Source organism: Callorhinus ursinus, unplaced genomic scaffold, assembly GCF_003265705.2.
Source record: "Callorhinus ursinus isolate GAN/ISIS: 27379988/994484 unplaced genomic scaffold, GSC_fseal_2.0 scaffold2, whole genome shotgun sequence".
Lineage (NCBI taxonomy): Eukaryota > Metazoa > Chordata > Mammalia > Carnivora > Otariidae > Callorhinus > Callorhinus ursinus.
Genome location: NW_027397064.1, coordinates 63,576,820 through 63,593,367, shown reverse-complemented (window position 1 = coordinate 63,593,367; position 16,548 = coordinate 63,576,820). Strand labels below are relative to the sequence as shown.

The 16,548-nt window shown below is 40.0% G+C and overlaps 1 protein-coding gene across 1 annotated transcript in view; it reads right to left on the bottom strand.

Moving 5' to 3' along the window:
- The window catches only part of LOC112809530 (sodium channel protein type 1 subunit alpha), a 143,924-nt gene extending 132,566 nt beyond the window's left edge, over nucleotides 1-11,358 (bottom strand). The window contains exon 1 of the mRNA XM_073882996.1: nucleotides 10,844-11,358. The gene's annotated coding sequence lies outside the window, so the exon portion shown is untranslated. The remainder of the gene's footprint in view (nucleotides 1-10,843) is intronic.
- Between the last annotated feature and the right edge of the window lie 5,190 nt (nucleotides 11,359-16,548).

Genomic DNA, 16,548 nt, shown 5'->3' with positions numbered 1-16,548 from the left:
ATTACGTCTCTTCTATCTTCCCTTGGGAAAAGCAAGCATTCCAAATAATGCGCAAAGGTCAGGCAGGGCCCGCTTCAGAGCTTCAAACTCTTTAGAAGATATTGGTAAGCGACTGGGGTAGAAGGTGCATAGAGCCAAAAGATCACCACATTTAGTCTAGTCCTGCTAGATTTCCTTGGAAATTTTGCAGCTCATAAACTGAGTTGCTATTTCAGGATGGCCCCTATTCACGTTGGCTCTCTGAGCAATGGGATGTCTTAGCCACACCTGGATCACCTGGGGCTCAGGTGTGAGATGGGCGCTGGGCAGCGGCACCCCCATGCTACACACAGTCTCCTGTACCCACTCGTCTATAGTCAGATAACAGACAGACTTGTCTACTTGCTAGGGGTTACTACAATGACATTCTACAATGACAGAACCACTTCAATATTTTCCATGACCCTTGAAAAATAAGGAAGTTCAGAGGCTGATAGACTTGTTTCCGTGTTCCACACAGTCTCTTTGAAAGTCTTTTACATCCTGGTTGTTATCATTACATCAAAGTAACCTGTTCTACCTCTCTGTGGGGAACAGCAGGCTGAAGAGGCAGGAAAGGGCTCCTTCTGGGTCTGCACCTCTTTAATTAACATATATGGGATGTGATCATTTACACGGCCATCCCCCTCTTACTGTTTCTGAAACTAAGCAAATACAGAATGTGAATTTTTCCCTAACTTTAGCAGTGATGAAACTCAGAGTTCACTTGCCCTACTTCACAGGGTAGTTGCTGTCCCACAGGGCAGCAGTACCTTTATCCACATCTTCATCAGCCCGGAGTCTCCTCTCTAGGGCATCACAAAAGAGTTATCTTTCCATGAAACCTCTATTGCTTTAAAATTCTGTAGCTCTGATTTAGTCAGGATCCTGGCAGGAAATACATGCTACACTCAGAAGCTGTTCAATGAAGATAATTTAATGGAGGAACATTTTACTATGCAGTTTAGTTGGTTGACAAAGCACTCGGAAACTAGCAATGGAGAGACTCCGTGCCACACCTGGGTCTTAATGGATAAGAGAAGGAAACAGTGGCACCCGATGCTAGTGAGAGCGGAAAGTTCTGGAAGACCCCAGCAGGAGGTTTACCGGAGAAGAAGGCAGCCACTTAGGCTAGAAGGTGGGGTGTGGTGGGGAAGATCCTCTAGTTCCTACTCATGGCTGCTTTGGGCTCAACCCAAAAGAACCCAGAAGACAAGGGCTTCCAGATTATGTCTAACTATGGAGAGCAGCTGTTGGGGGCTGGAGGTCTGTCCCCTGACCCACCCATGGTGCCTCCGCTCCCTTCCTGGGCCTGGCACTCTGCATCTCCTGCTGGGGCAGCCCCTCTTCTGCAACGGCAGCTCTCGCCCTCCGCATGCGCATCTTCGGACCTCCCCACTGTTGCATGTCCCTGGCTGCCTCATCATCCAATTTTGGCTCTCTTGAACCTACTCTGTGTAGAGTCCCTTCATTCCCACTGTCCTGGTTAAAATTTCCATTCCTTTGTAAGCATCAGGCAGATGATTTATAAGTTCTATCAGATATGAAGGGCTGCCGGGAAAGGGGGAAAAAACTATGTATCTCATAGTATGGATCTCTAGTATGTGGTAGGTATGCAGAAATGTAATTGCTATTCAAATCACTTCTAATAATGATTCAAGAGGAATAATAATTAAATATGCCAGGACTTTAAAACTTCATGACAATCTAATGAAGTAGATACCATTATCATTATCATGATTTTTTAGAAGAGGAAACTGAGCCTCAGAATAGTTGAGTAACTTGGCTAAGGTCACACTTAGGAGGGTCTCCAGGTAAGGGGATGATTAAGTGTGGTTTTGAAACCAACACTCGGTCTTCCAAGTACCCAATCGTAGCCTAAGTTCATATTGTCTTGTTTCATATAAAACTCTCTGCAATATCACATTATTTAAAATCAAGATGGTAAGTCTCTGGGACCCAAGTTCAAAGGCAAACAAAGGGGAGATGACACATCCACTCCTCACTGAGCCAGATTACATCATCCATGCTCACACGGACTGTGATGGAGGAGAGGTATTTCTACATGCGACCAGCCGAAGAGAGTTTTAGGGGTATGGTAGATCTACAGTCTGGATTTCTGTCAAACGTGTTGGGGGTGTCACGTGGCAGGATGGGAGGGTGGCAGATGGTGATTCTTCCCTCTCCTTGTTTTAGATTCTACAATCGTCCACAGAATGTGAAAGAGTGGAGCTATGTTTGGAACTACTCTCACCAAGTCAACAAATAAACTAAACAGATGAGGAGTGGAGTGGAGACACTTGCCTCAATCTGGCAACGCTTGAGTTTCCAGAAGTCTACATTTGTTAAACATGGAGAGTCTCAGAAAGCAGAACTGCTGCTGGTCATGAGCATTTGACAATAAGTTCGCTCTGGCCAAGCCTCAGGTTGCAAACCTCAAGCTTGATGAGGACCCTTTTTCTCAGCTCATTTTCTAAAAACAAGTGCATTCTGGCTCTGCTTCATATTTGTGAAGACACAAACCACACCAACATGTGATATTCTTAAGTTTTGAAGCCCTGCTTCTCAAAGTGTGGCAGTGGGCTCGCTGCGTGTGCATCTCTTGGGAGCTTGTAGCAATGCAGAATTTGGGGCTTTACTTCTGCAGAATTTGCAGTTTAACAAGACTCCCAGGTGATCTCTGTACACATTAAAGTTTGAGAATCACTGCTGTAGAGGGTACTGGTGGCAATGACCATCACAGAGGTTCAGCTCCTAAGCCCGCCCTCTTCCCTCTGCATTCATGCCATATGAATCAGCCACTGCCCTTCTCACTGTCCCCTAAGCATGCCCACTCACCTTTGGAAGGCATGCTTGTCAGGTCTACTGGAGACAGGTACCCCTCCCCTCTTCTACCAAGAAAACTCCTAACCTACTCCTCAAGTAACATTTTGCATATCACTTGACCTGTTTGGTTTTAAAAGTCAAAATTAACTTTCCTATTCCTCTTCCCCTAGGGCCATTCTGAATAGGCAATCACTGTTAACGATTTCTTTTGAATCTTGCCTGAAATTTCTTGTGTTTATCAAAGCATCTGAAATGTATGTTTTATATCTTTTTTTTCCAGAAATGACATTATGCTATCTGTTGATGTACACCTTGTTTGATTTACATAATTTATCTCAAATTTTTCCCTTGTTACTATGTAATGTATGTTACATACGTTACACATAACAGTATCTCCATTTTTTTCTCTTGTTATTATGTAACATATGTTATAATGTAAAGAGTATTTTGGCATGCATATAGATGGATACATCAAAAATCTATTTAATTAGACTTCAAATGATAAGCATTTAGGTTACTTACTTCCAGTTTTTTGGTTTCGTTTGTTTTGCTTTGCTGTTATTTCAAACAATGCTGGTGTCAACATCACTTTCCAAATATTTTCCCCACTTGCACAGGTTATCTGTGGGACATCATCTCAAGAAATGGCTCGGCTTAGTGGAAGGGCATGGGCCTTTTAAATTTGGTAGATATTGCTAGGCTTCCCTCCAAAGGCATGTTTACATTCCAGCAACAGCAGAAGAGACCTGTTTCCCACACCTTTGCCATCATCAGGAATTATCAAGCTTTTTTCTTTGTTAACTGGAAAGTGATATCTAGGCCAAGTCTTGACTTCACCTGGGAGTTTCCCATAGGAGTTTATGAGCAAAAGCACAGAGACATGTGGGGAAGAAAGAGAAGGTACGTTCTAAGAAGAGGAGATATGGTGTACAGACAGATGTGAGGTTGGGTCTGTGGAAATGACTAGAGTTTGGAGGGCTGGGCAGATGCCAGATCACACAGGTCCCAGAACACCTGCTGCAGAAGGAAAGATGGAACCATGTGCACAAGGAGACCAGGAGAGGATGATGTTGAGAAGCCAAAACTGAACATTCTCCTTTTGTTTCCACCAGTTTGAGGGAGTCATCTATTTGCTCTAAGGCTACTGACAATATTAGTGGTGTCCTCATAACTGGCTTATTTGCTCCTAAAACCACTTTAGACAAGGTGTGTGTGTGTGTGTGTGGCGGAGGGGGGGGGGTTGGCTCATTGTCAGGACACGTTTAGTTAATCTGGAGACCAAAACATTTCTTTGTGATGTCCTGGTTGTGCCATTGATATACAGTTTTCTTTAACATTTTCACTAGAAACTGTACATTTGAAACCAAAACACTCTTACTATTACTGCCACGTTCCCCTCTCCCAATATTAGATAATCACAATAATATCTTTAGGAAATTTCATATAGAAGATTGCTACCTGTTCTATTTTTCTTTGCATCCCAAAATGAGAGAATCCCAACAGAACACTGATAACTCTTTTAAATATACTATTTCTTTGTTTCACTTACTGGACATAAAAAATAATGTCACTTTATCAGAGAACTATAATTTCATTTAGAAAAACCAAATTAATTTTTCACAAATCAGCTTATTTAACAAATTTCAGATTATGGAGACCTATGTGACTAATGATGCATTTTAGGATAAATGATTTAAAAGGCAACATTAAGAGTCACTTATTTTTCTTTAATTAGCAATGGCTACATGAAACAGGTCTAGTAAATCTAATCATCTTGGAATTGATTGATACATGGCTGGCCACATTCCAGAGTTAATCCCATTTACACAGAATATTGGAATTAGAAAAAAAAATTGGAGGCATTACTTAATTTAGGCTCTCAGTTGTCAAAGATTTTACCTTAATTTGGTAGAAATGTGTTTGTCTTTATCTTTAGTTCCAAATTGTTTCTCAAGATAAATTAAATCAGCATAATTCTAAAGTTCTCTTCCAGCGATACATAGTTTTCCTCTTAATAGTTGTTCCTTCTGCTCTGAAGAAAAAATGTCTACATTTCCTAGGCTTTTCAAATCTCTCAAGGGATTATTTACCTCAATAATATGATTTTTAAGAACAGGGGGTGACCAAAAAAAAAAAAAGAATAAAAATGCTGGACATATGGTTGACTAGTTCCCTTAGGATACTGCATTTTTAAAAGTATCTTTAGGGGCAGCATAAGAGTAGGTAACTGTTCCTTCATGGCTAGCCTCTTCCTGTCTCTTCACCAGATCCTGACTCATCAGTGCTTTGAACATCAGTCATTGAATCCAGCCACTTAGAGTCCCAGAGCCTATATAATATCAATGTCTAGTTGCTCAAAAAAGGGAGGACTCCCTGAGATAGCCTGATATATTTGGGAGCATATGATGCCAAATATTATTATAAACTATTATATTCTGAACACTTTTAGTATGTGAAAGATACTACTTGATATACACTATCTTTTCTAAATTCTTGACAGGAGATAGGATGATTCTCACTTGGGAGCTGAAGAAACAGATTTTCAGAGTTTCAATAATTTGCCCATCATCACAAAGCTAACCAGTGGTATGGAAAGACATGGACTGACAACAACTTGCACCCCTAACTGTCCTGAGGTAGGATGTAGGTTGAGCACCTCCACTCTCAATAGAAGACTGTAATATTGAGTTGAGTCACAGCTTCAAAAAAAAAAAAATGGAATTTACATATACCGTCAGCTCATTTGGAATTTATTGTATTTAATACATGTTTAAATTGTCTGCTGTTATTGAACACATTTTTTTCTGAGTATTCTAAAATGGAATATGTACGGTGGGTGACAGGTGGTGACTACACTTACGGTGTGGTGAGGATTTAGTATTGAACAGAATTGTCAAATCAATATGTTGCACACCTGAAACTAATATAATATGGTATGTCAACTTTACTTCACTAATAACAAAATGGAATACAAGATCTTTCAAGTTCTTCATGGCTATTTACTTTAAGATCAAATAAAGCTGGAAGTGACTGTGTGATTCTGGGGTTGGGAAACTAGTATTTTAAAGCAAGACTTCCTACTTGAGGTTGGAAGCAATTTTTCACTTTGTAAGTCTGAGAAAGTCTCTATATCAAACCCAAAAGATTTTTTTCTTAAGGTAAATAAAGAGAGTAGCATGAATGATTGAGTTGCAAAGAGCTCCAAGTGTATTGTAGCCTTAAGTGAACCTACCTCTTCCTTTGGGAATTTGATTTTTAACTCTGGATCTCATTTGCAAGTTGCTATTTAATTGACGGGGGTGAATGATGTTATGAAAGCACAAAATATAAAGGAGCTAGGTAGCAATTATAATTATTCAACATCCATTCAACAAGTATTCACTAAGACTTAGCATATGCTCGGCACTGTGCCTTGTACTGGGCATAGCAGTGGAAAGAGATGGTCTGTGGCTATGGCTCCACTTTGGCTGGTGGAGACAGAGCTGACGGCTGGGTCAGTGCAGTAACTCTGCTAAAGCTCAAGTTTAGGTTAAATTGAATTCAGGGTCATCTCTCTTTTTTTTCTTAAACAAGGTTTTTTTTTTTTTTTAGGGTTTTATTTATTCATTTGAGACAGAGAGATACAGAAAGAGAGAGAGAGAGAGAGAGAGAGCACAAGCAGGGGGAGAGGACAAGGAGGCTCCCCGCTGAACCAGGAGCCCGATGCAGGCCTTGATCCCAGGACCCTGGGACCATGACCTGAGCCGAAGGCAGACGCTTAATCAACTGAGCCACCCAGGTGCCCCCAGGGTCATCTCTTAAGAGGGGTCATAATCCCATCCTCTTGGACATTTTGAGAGCATTAAGTGACATAATACATGTTACTGTAACTAGTATAATAAATGGCATGTTGAAATTGTTCCGTTAAGTACTTAGTAATACATATAAAGTACAATTAATTAAACATATTATACAAATAAGTCAGGGAAAATGTCTGAATCCTAGCAACTAAAACAAAGAATTGGTAACACATATCAACCCTTATTCTCTCTGAATGACTTTAGAGCAGAAAGACTCTTGAAATAAGTCTTTATCAAAAAACACTTAGGAATTATACTCTCCATTGTGTTCAAACTACATACACTATTGAGTCTTGCCTATGGAATAGTGGGAAGAGAAGTAGATTTGGCATCTGAAGATCTTCAGTTTTATTTTCTTGTCTGTAAAATGATAATAGTAATGGGACCTATTGTTTAGGGTTGCTGTGGGTCTCCGAAAGGATCATGTCTATAAAATTACTTGGAAATGCAGATATAATCATTCAAATATAAGCTGTTATTTTTGATTAATCAAGATATAGCTGTCCAACACATTTTCTTTTATATCCACGTTTTAGATTAAGTCCCTTTTATATCCACATTTTAGATTAAGTCCCTTAATTCACAAATATCTTAGGGTACAATTTGAGTTTGTAGTACATTGTCCTAAAAAGAATTTCTAACACTTGGGAAAAAATATGCGTGCGTGCATGTGTGTGTGAGTGGTGTGTGGCTTATCTATTTTTACCATGCATATCAGTTCCAGAAAATGTCTGGACTGAATTGCTGAACTGTTTGAGGTAACAATTCATGGGCAGATATCATTAAAATTCTGAGATACCAGCAGGCAAATGTGTAATCTTAAGGGCCAAGAGCTATTATTTAGTATGACTTCTAAAGACAGATAAATGAACTTACGTTAGATACCTGTTCCAGTCCCATGACTTTATGATTTTATGATTATATAATATAACCCCAACTGCCTTCCATGAAAGGAAGATGGTTCTAAACTGGAGACCCTTGATCTTCTAAGCTCTTTGATGGGTCTGGGCATTTACATCTGGATATAAAAGCCATGGAAAGCTGGTCTGCTGTGTACACCAGAAGGAGAATTTGGAGCTCTCAGAACATCCTGCAAGAAGCGGGTGAGGAGCAGAGATGGGAGAGAGAGGAAAAATGAGGGGAAGAGCTCATATCCTTAGTGAAATCTATTAGCCCCAAAGATGATTGGTATAGAAAAATCTCTGGTGGAAACTCGTGACAGCTAGAATCTAGGTCACTTTTTAAGAGTGATGAGGTAGCATACATAGAACCAGGACTCCAGGACACGGAGGGTGAGACGAGATTTTAAGTCCCGGAGAAGCCGAAGAAGTGTTTTGGACTTTGACAGACTATGGAATTGGTACTTGAGCAAATTACACCTAGATCTTCAAGGGGGCGAAGAGGCCTCAGCTTATACATGGCTTACACAACAGAGACGTACATCTATTTATTCTATTAAGTTTGAACCTGCATGCTTCCAAAAGGAGAAATAATATATCTGTTGTGCTATTTAGTATACTAGAATTTTACAAAGGGGAGTTAAACTAGGCCAGTGATTCTCAGATTTGGAAACATGGGGAGTGGATGGGGTGAGAATGAGGAGGTGGGAGGGGCAATTTTGCCCTCGGGGAAGATGTCTTAATGTCTAGAAATATTTTTGGTTGTCACAACTGAGGGTGGCTAGTCGCATCTTGTGGGTAGAGGGCAGGGATGTTGCTCATTATGTGATGTACAGAGCAGACCCCACAACAAAGACCATCTGGCCGCAAATGTCAATTGTGCCGAGCTGAGAAACCCTAACATAGGCCAACCTAGCATTTTACAACTGAGAAACCGAACATCGGAGAGGGTCAGTGATGGGGGCCAAGTCACACAGTGAGCAAGAACTCCTTGCTTCCTGAAGAGTTGGAAGGGCTAAGTCCTTCACTGTTTCCCCACCATACTATGTATGTGACTTCTAAAAGCTAAAAATGGAACTGCTGGAAAATAAAGCTTCTTATGGACAAATTTAGGCTGCAGATGTACTAAACACTAGCATAAATCCTTAAAACATAGTACTACTTACATTGAGACGTTTGGGCCACCAGAAAAATAGAGAATTCAATTATGTAACATACATTTGACTGTATGTAGTAAAAACGATTTTCATGATATTTAACCAAAGTTCTACCCAGCCTAGTTCTCAAACTTTAGCATGCTTCACGGCCACCTGGAGGGCTTGTTAAGAGATAAGTTGCCCCCCACCCCCTGAGAATCTGCATGCCTAACAAGCTTTCAGATGGTGCTGTGGCTACTCAGGAGGCCACCCTTTGAGAACCACTGGCCTAGCATTTGGTAGCTACTCAGTCAATGCTGGTTTAGTATTGTAAGGCACTTAATAATATAATCTCACCAAAAAAATGTAATCTCACTTTGGCATAGATTAATTACTAATGCTACTTCACACTTAGAGGAAAAATCATCCAGAAATGGCAGAACCAAAACTAACTTTAGACCTCATTTAACTCATATCTTTTACTTTAGAAATGAACCAATGAATATAACTATTTAAGCTCCATTAACAGAGAAAAGACTCCCTATTAAAAATCGATTTTGAAACAAAAATCATTTATAGACATTGAGTACTGGCAGTGTTATTGTAAAGATATATGAACTAAAGATTGTAAGTACGACTAAATAGGCATGCATTGTTTTTCACATTATGTGTATGAGGAATATTCTGAAGGCCAAACTGAGTAAAACCTGGTCTGCTGGGGCTCTTATGCCAAGCTAGGTCTATGGGGACAATGCCTATTGACATCAGTAATATAAAATCGGGCCCTGAGGAATCATAACTGTCTCTTCAAATTATTTGGGAAAACGTGTACATGTTTAATCAATTAAATATAGCATAAAATGATAAGCAATATATTCCCATCATAAATAATCAATGTGCTACTGTTGTTAGTCATGATTAACAGAGTGAAAGGTACCCAAAAGGAAATTCATTCCGGCGACATTCATTTTTCATTCCTGTAATTTAATAAAAAATAATGCAAGAAATTGCAGATACTTAAAAACTACCTGTTTGCTTAGTGAGTGAGTGTGCTATCATTAATTGCCCCACGCCGGTCCTCACTTATGGTCACTGAATACTCAGCCTCCCATTTACCTCTTAAACATGATGAGACTCCTTACACAACCTTTTTTTCCCTAACTCACGACATCCTGTCCAAAGCACTGAACGTCTCTGGCCGAGGGCACACAGGAAGCCAAGCCCTCTCAAATGTGCTGCTTCTGTCTTGAACTTTTTAAATATCCACCTATCTTTTAAATTAGGCGCCATCTGTTGTACCAGGATCTCTGGTTAAATGTTACTAAAACTCCTTGCCAGTATCATTCGTTGCTGCAATCTTAGACTGCTACTCCTCCAGGCTTTTCTGCGCATTCAGTAAGAGCCTGCTCTTTTAACTAATTCCCGGACCGGGACACGGTGTGAGAGTCTAAAACAGAATCAGTGCTATACTGTTTCTAATTTTACTCACAGAGTGAATAACTGTTCATGTCAAATCTGGGATCATGCCTCCAAGGCCCCTGAACACAGCACAGTTTGAACCAGAGCAGTTAACCCAACATCATTCAGTGCTAGTATCAAATGGCGCTTTTACTGCAGGATTCACCTTAGAACGAAGTCGGCACGATTTATTATTTGTTGAAGTCACATAACTGCCAGGTTATGCAGGCTTCGTTCTCATATTGTCACAAACAATCACAACAGAAGACAAATACGGGCACACATCGAGCTTATGGACAAGGAAAGCAAATTTGCCATCAGACAAGGGCAAGAGAACAGCCAAGAACTGCAGTAAATCTCTGAGAGCTAATAGTGCTCTCCTGCAAAACCTCCCAGCAAACGGATTGTATTCAGAGTTTAAAAAGCCAAAGCAACATTCATTCCTCGAGGGCTAGAGAAGATGCTTGATAAGCAAATTCTAATTTATGATTCATTTACTCCTTAAGTGTCTTAAAACTAGGATTGCCACCAGGCTTCCTATGCTTGTTCAAGCATGCTGACAAAACTGGACTCCCTTAGTAATTTCTCTCTGTCCCTCTCAGCATGGCTGACGGGCATCTGCCAAGACTAGAGCATATAAACCACTGAATCATGCAAAAATATTTACCCCCAAAAGATGTAGTAAAAGCTCAGCTTCCTCCAGCTTCCATAGTCCCTGAAGTGTTAATCTGAAGGAAGAGTTCCATGAGTTTTCGCAGGCCAGCAGTGGGTCTCCTACACTTGACCTAGACAGCCTTACATAACGAAGCGTCGGGGCTGGGGAGCTGGCTGAATGTCATCTCCAGCAAGAGTAAGAAGTACTGGCAACAGTAGGCAGGCAGGCAGGCTGGGAGTTTGCATGCGAATCATGAAATCTGGTCTTTCTCTTCTGAAATGTTTTGGAAGGAGAGTTAAGAATAGCTCGGAAACTGGTCGTGTTGTTTTTGTGGGAAGAATGACCAGCAGCATAAAAGCTAAATTTTCCAGCAAGTGCAAGACACCGCTCTCGGTGTTTGCAACAAAGCTAGAGTGCATGGCTGTCTGTAAAGTACTGTGCCATGACACCTAAAATGAAGGGAATGGTAAAGCAAAGTAATGACTCAAAGGCTGCCGCCGAGAAAGCTTTTGTCTACCTTTAACTCATTGTGGTGAGTATAGGGGAATATGTGTATGTGTACTAGGAGTAATAGCTGGAGGTGTGAGCTGGTTTGTAGGATAACTGTTAAGAGTGGTAAAGAGGGTTTATGCTCCTAAAACATCTTTTTGCAAGTGAAACAACGGCATTTTAAATCTCGATTTATCAAATTCGGAAGGGGGTGGGTTAAACTGGTTGTGCTTAATGCATCTCAGTTCAGGTATTTTCATGAAAGTAATAAGAAAATCGGGTTACCTCTCGATGATGGTGTGCAGATAACTGTCAAATGTGTTCATTAATTACTGCCATTGTTGATACTAAAACGATAGGAATTTCAGCATTCAAATTTTGTAAACGATGAATCTTTTTTTAGACTTTGAAAGCAATTTCTCAGAATGGGGCAAGGAGATCACTCTGCTTTTAAATAAGCTTTGTTACACTCACTCCTAGATATCTGGAGGATACGTTTAAACAGCAAATTAAAAACAGCATATTCTCCATCTAATTTTCTTTCAATTATCTCAAGTGTGTGCAATGCAAGTTGTGTTCTTAAAAGCTAGAAATAATAAAACCATCCCTATATTCTGATCCTGAGTACAGTGATATGACATTATTAATATGAGGTGATATTATATTGTTTAATTATATACAAAATTGTGGTTTGATGCGGGATGTGGGCTAAGATGTATAATTCCCGAGGCAACAGAAATAGAGAAGCCATGCATCATTTAAAAATACTATTAATGTGCTGCTCTTAGCTAGGAAACTTATCTACTAATGCATCACACTGAGAATAGAGCAGGGAAATAAGAGAATTTTAGGTCTACGACACAACATGATGATCTAATTCCACTCCATCATTTAACCCCTATGGAAACTGAGGTACAAAGAAGTTCAATGATGTGCTTCAGGTGACTCGGAAGAAGAGGCGAATGGAAAGTGGTTTTTCTGATACTGGCGTTTTGCCTACCGTCTTACAGTAAATAATTGTCCTCTAGTACTGGTGTAAAGGCCTGATGTACAATGATTTTTTTTTTTTTTTAATCATAGAAGTGACAGAAAACGAAGTGAAGTAGCACTAAATATCTGCTTTTAGGAACAGTCTGATTTTAGAAAATCAATTTCGGTAGTGGACGGAATGAAAAACTTTACTCAAGTATTTCTCACAACCATAATGAACATATTGACACAACATTTAATTAAATTTTTCAAATTATGAAATCGGGTTCTGAACATTTGGCAATGGACACTACGTTGGTAGTTCAGATCTTATTTTGTTAATGTTGACTGTGGAGCTAGGCTTTTCCCTCTCTTGGGGAGCTAATGTACATGAAATAAACAACCCATAGAAACCAAAGAACCGGAAAATAGAATGTTTTAAGAAAGATTTGGTCTTATTACTTTTCAAGTAAACTGAGCTCATGTAGTCAGGCACTTCTTGATCCTTGTATCCTGCCCCCAGCACAGTACTTACTGGAAACCTCAACAAATGTTTACTGAATAAATAAATGGAGGGGTGAAATGCATTCAGGATGATCCGTATATGAGGGTTGCATATGCTATTCCTTAGTAGTGTTCCTTGGAGTCATTTTAAAGAACACAGAAAAGTGATTTATGAATATATCAGCTTAATAATTGGCAGAGTAGTTTTTTTTTTTAAGATTTTATTTATTTATTTGACAGAGAGAGAGAGAGAGACAGCGAGAGAGAGAACACAAGCAGGGGGACTGGGAGAGGGAGAAGCAGGCTTCCCGTGCAGTAGGGAGCCCGATGTGGGGCTCGATCCCAGGACCCTGGGATCATGACCTGAGCCGAAGGCAGATGCTTAACAACTGAGCTACCCAGGCGCCCCTTAATAATTGGCAGAGTAAATGAATGCTTCTGAAATACTTGTTTGGAAACTGTTCTTATTTAAAAAAAAAATAGCATTCTCCTGGTAATTTAGTTGGATCAACTTGATATAGGTTTGGCAGCTCCTAAGAGATAATCCAACTTTCACTAGGTTAACCAAATAGAGGTTTTGCTTTTCTCAAGTGACATTAGGTTAAGTGACATTAAGGTAGGACTTCACAGTCCTGGCAAGATCCACAGTCTTCAGGTGTCTGAGCCTTCCTTCCTTTTCGCCATCCTCAGCACATGGCTTTCATCCTCTGATTTGTTGCCTTGTGGTTTCAAAACGGCTGCCTCTCTTCCAGCATCCTGAGTACCTTTCAGGCAGGAGGGTAGGAAGTGCAAAGGGCAAAACTCAAGTTCCACCTGAATCAGCTCTTTCTCCAAGAGCTTTCCTGATTACATACACATTGAGACTCATGTCTTACGGGTCATAACTGTGAGAAACACCACTCTTCCTAATGAGAAGTCTAGAATAATTGTCTTTTTAGCTGAGCCTATTGCATTTTCGAATAGAGCTGGGGTTCTGTTTTTAAGGCAAATGGGGTTGCTTCCCTAGTATCCATTCTCCCTTAGCATATACTTTTGGTAGTTCTGGTAAAATTATAAAGCATTCAGTGTGGTCATTTAGTCTAAGTTGATTTATCTTCTAAAAGAAGGAAAAAGCTTCTCATTTGATATCCAGATCTTCTATGGAAAAAATTATCCTACTTTTGCAATGGAACATTACTTGGGTAGTAATGGGTTTATAATTACACTGTAGTCAAATAGATGCAAAGAGAACGCTGAAGATAAACTTTTCAGAATGAAAAAAGAAAATAATTCCATGTGCCATTTCACCTCATACTCACCCCCAAAATAAGGTTGTCTGAAGTAGTTTTTTTCTGAAAAATATTCTGACTATAGAAGAAATGGACACCGAATTAAAGCTCTATCTTTGAAATTTCTGCAATTATAAAGTAAAATGGTGTCTCACTAATTTGGAAAAGAGGTTTTTGCTTTGTTTTTTCAGTTCTGCCGGTTGTCTTGCCGGAATTAGCTAGACTGAAAAGCATGTGGCTCTTCTTGCTGGGCCATGGAAGGGCTATGTGACATATTCCTATTAGGTCACAAGAATGTCTCTCTAAACCACAGGTTGTTCTTTATATTGGGACAAGGAATAATACTGACATCTTTAAAAGGACCTGGAACAGGATGGCCCCTCAGATCAAAAGTTTCACTTGAAACTTGTAGAAAATTCCTGGCCAGACTGTCTTGGAAACTCTCTGATCTTAGGAGGAAAAATGATGGCGTTCTTAGTCTCTATTAAACTCAGCTTTTATATGGAAGATAGCTGACCTTGAACCCAAGTCACAATCACCGTGAAATAACCTATTCGGGAAAAAAAAAAAATGGAATATTGCACTAGCCTCGGCTATACTGAAAAGCCACATGGAACATGGTGCTCATTTCACTACAGGAGTAAATAGAGGCATTCTTTGCAGAAAAGCAAACTATATCCAGCCTGACCGAAGACAGACAATTCAAGTATATTTAGTACCCGGAGGGTATGAGTTTTAAAGTCACACACTCAAGGGAGAACAAAACTGGAAATTTCTTCCTTTTCCTATAAATTAATTTAATTTCTATTTTAATATCCCATTTTTGCCTAATGGCAGAAAATTTAATTATTTCTAGGGCAGCTCAATTGCTTTAGTACTTTTTCGGCTATCTCAGGTTTAGCTCTGTAAAATGTGAGGTTTTTTTGTCTTTGTCCTTTATAGTAATTAGAATGACACTGGATTCAGCCCCAAGTATACCCAAAAGTCTTGGTGGCTTAAGCACAATTAGGTTGTATTTCTTACTCATGGAAAGTTCTATGTGGTTGTTCCTGGTTGGCAGGTGGCCTTCCATGTGATTGTGTATGGATCTTGGATCCTTCTGTCTCCTGGCTTCTCCTGCCTCTAGGCACTCAGAGTCAGCCGGCAGAGGGAAAGAGACTTCATGAAGACTTCATGCATACCTCTTCAGCCCAGAAGTGACACACATGACTGGCTTGTATTTAAATGGTGAGGGGTCATCGTGTGGTTCCCCTTACAACAATGGAAGGCTGAGAAGTGTTGTCCCTAGCTGGGCAGCCACTTCTCAAAAGGGAGCATAAGTTATTGGGGTCACCAAGCTATCTCTGCCTACCTTTCACCTTTGCAGTTAATCCCTTAAGAAATATATCATCTTTTGCCAATTGTAATTTCTTGACATTAGAGAATTGAGGATTTAATGGGGGGAGAAAGGGACTAGCTCTCATGTTAATGATTGATTATATTTTGCACCTGAAAATGGGATCACATCCTTTTTCTTCTACCTGCAGAGATCAGAGAAACTTTAGTATAGATTTCCACATTTTTACATTGTAGTACCTGGAATTCAGGTCTATGATTTTACAGTTTAAGTAAAATACCCCAAATTACAGCAGTCCCACATGCTATGAGAAACATGGCCGGTCCATATGAACCTTGAAAGGTTGGTTTTTGAACTCATTCTGATCCTAGCATCCAGCTAATGCTTGGCTAACCCTTGGGCATTTCAGGCAGGTTGCAAGAAGGCACAGGGAGGAAGTGGTTGAGCCTATATCGTAAAAGCAAAATGTTCAGAAATTCTCAGCAGACTTCCTCCTGGGTCTCAATGGCCAGAATTGTTCCATATCCACTCACAGGAACAAGAGAGGAGGCTGGGAAAGAGAGCCTTCAAGTTGGACTAATAGATGTTTCAAACAAAATTGGTGTTCTCTTAATAAGGAAGAAGGGAGAAAAGAATAACAATGTCTGGCTCAATATTAATAGGCCAATTCATCTGCTTGAGGTAATTATAAGCTTGTTTACACTTCTCAGAGGGCTTAGTATCAGTGCTGTGTGTGTAGGAGAGAGAGAAGAAGAGAGAGAGAGCAAAAGAGAGAAAGAGAGAGAGAGAGACTAGGTTTATTGGTGCTGTGATGCTGAGCATGAACCCCCAGGCAATCCAGAGACAGCTTTCATTTTAATCGTTCTATAACTTGGTGGCTAATGAACCAGGATGTCTGTAGACTTATACTTTTGCCTTTCCATATTTTTCAGCCTTGGATTCTCTTCTGAACTTGCTAGGACATATTCAAAGTAGGTGTTCTATTTAAACTGGGAAGAAGCACCCTTTAAAAAAAGCTTCTGTTCTCCTTCCCAGCTGCCTCTCTTCATTAAACGCACACACACTGCAGAGTTTCTAAGTTTTTGAGTAAAAAGGAGAATCATCTAGGTCAAAGTAGGTGTGTGGATGGGAGGATGGGAAAAGATGGTGCC